We start from the raw sequence: 2500 nt of genomic DNA, 5'->3' as shown, positions 1-2500 counted from the left end.
CCACCCCGTCTGCTGCCGGGGTCGCGCCGTGTCGTGCCGACCCGGGAGCTAGCTCCGAGACGGACGCCTCGGGGCCGCGCCAGACGCCCGCCGCCTCGCCCCGGGCTGAGCTCGGGCGTTTGGGCGGCCCGGCGGCGCTGCAGCGTCCTCGGTGGCCGGCCGGCGACCGGGATCCGGCCCGGGGACGTCGGAGCCGGTTGTCGGGAGCCACCTGGCGGCCGCTTTTATATTGTCCCTTGTCTCTGGAGCTTCGGCGGCGACCTTCGTGAGGGCTGTGACTCGGCCGCCGGGCCCGAGGCAGAGTTCCGGGAGCCAGGCGACGCTGGTGGCGACTGTCCCGGTGGCGCCCAGGCGTGGGCGCCTCCTGCTGTCGCTTGAGATTGGGCGTGCAGGTCTGTGAGGGTGTGACCGTCGCCGCGCTCTCGAGCCGGCTTGAGGGGCCGCCTGGCCTGGTCGACCAGCATCCGCCCGCGCCCCTCCGGCCGCGGGGACCGACCCGGCCATCCGACGCCACCTGGGCCGGGCCGCCGCGGTGGGAAGGGAAGGGAGAGGGTCTTTCGCGCCCTCCGGAGCGCCTGTGGATGGGCGGTCGGGGCTTCTCCTGGCTCACCCTTTGGAGCGTTCGTTCCCCGACCCCCCTCCCCACCCCCTCCCTCCCCGGGTCCCCACAGCGCCCCGCTCCGGAGGTGGGGACCGGCCCGGGCCCGTGCGTTTAGGCCGGTGGAGGGCGCGACGGGCTCGGTGGCGGGCGCGCGTGGGTCCCGGTGGTCGGATTCATTCTGACCGATGTTTTTCCGAGTCGGACTCCAGAGGTGGGGACCGGACCGGCCTGGGCCGCGAGGGGTGACCCGGAGAGACCGGCACGGGCCAACACGGGTGCGGTCCCTCGTGGGCTCTGGTCGCCTGGGAGGCGCCTCCCTGGGAAAATGTTTTCAAGTCCCCCTGGGTCCGGGGACGTGGACGGACCGGGCCCTGCTCGCGCGGGTGGCCGGGGAGGGCGCACCCGGCCCTTCAGCGTGCCCACGTGGGTCCCGGTCGGCGGACGCGACTTTTTCTCACCCTGCCCCGCCCCCTCCTCCACCGCGAGTTCCGGCCGGGGGCTGGGGACCGGCCCGAGCCGTACTGGGTGGCCCGGATAGGGCGGCCTGGGCCCGGGCGCGGTCCCTCGTGGGGCCCGCTCGTCGGAGGCGGCCGAGTGGGATATTTCTTTGTCTCTAACCAAGTCCTCGCCCGGAGACTCGGAGGGACCGGTACCTGCCCGCGCGGGCGAACCGGGGAGGGCGACCCCGGCCCGCTCGCTGCCTCTCCCACGTTTTCCCGCCCCTCCCGCCCCGCCCCCACTTTGCCAGCACGCTCCTCGAGTCGACCAGATGGCCCCGAGAGCTCCGGGACTGGTGTGGATGGGGAAGTGTTGGGGACAGGTGGCGGGACCGAGGTCCTGGGGACCCCCCCTGCGATTCGTGGATGGGCCCCGCTGCCGGGCGTCGTGATTTTTTTCGCCCGAAATGGGCCTTTTTTGCCACCAGGTAGGTGCTGACACGGTCTTCCCTGGCGTCTGTCGCTGAGGACTTTGGGACTCCGGACGCATGCAGGGCTCTGGGCTTGGGACTGCCGCCTGGCACCCGAACCGGCCCTTGCTGCTTGAGCCGCCCGCCTGGGCCTGCGCGCCGGCTCTCGTGTGTGCGCCTGGCTGACCCGGCCCGCGGCGCCGCCTCCGGTCTCTGGCTCACCTGAGGGCGGCGGGGCGAGGTGGCGCGTGGGTCTTCTACCCCGTGTGACTCCCACCCCCCCGCCGCAGGCACCCGGTGGTGGCTGAGACGACCCCACCCCGCAGGCTCCGTGCCACGTGTCAGGCGTTCTCCTCGCGGGGTCGTCGGCCACTGTTGCCTGAGAGAAAGAAAAGGAGGTGGTGGGAGGGGGGGCTGCCGGTGAGGCTGAAGCAGGCTCCTCGGATGATGGTCCTCACCGTGCCCCTCCCCTTCGGGGCTTTCTGGCCCCTGGCTCGCTGGATTGACTGATCGATGTGGTGATGTTGCGCTCTCCTGGGCCGGACCTAAGTCGCGCCAGACGAGGGACGGACGTTCCTGGCGAACGGGACCGCTCTTCTCGTTCTGTCCGCGGGCCCCTCGCCTCTCTTTTCATGCCCTCCTGGCCTGTCGAGGGGTGTGTGGAAGGCAGGGGTGGTGGTCTCCGGCCCTGACCCTCGGTCTCCCGCCCCCTGCCTCACGGCGCGGGCGGGTCCGTGGTCCTCGGACACAGCAGACACTCTCGCTTCGCCTCCTTGGCGTGTGCCTCGCGAGCGGTCCTCCCCGCGTCGGTGGGGGGGGCCGTCCCGCCGCTGCGCTGCGCGCCCCTGCTGGCGCGTGAGCGTGCCTTGCTTGGCCGTCGGTGGTGCCCCTGGAGCGCTCCAGGTTGTCCCTCAGGTGCCTGAGGCCGAGCGGTGGTGTCGTTCCCTTTTCCCAGCGTGCTCCTCGGGTCCCCACCACGGTGGTGTGTCCCC

This window comes from Balaenoptera acutorostrata, unplaced genomic scaffold (genome assembly GCF_949987535.1).
Source record: "Balaenoptera acutorostrata unplaced genomic scaffold, mBalAcu1.1 scaffold_126, whole genome shotgun sequence".
In the NCBI taxonomy this organism is placed as follows: Eukaryota; Metazoa; Chordata; class Mammalia; order Artiodactyla; family Balaenopteridae; genus Balaenoptera; species Balaenoptera acutorostrata.
This window is presented reverse-complemented; position numbering follows the sequence as displayed.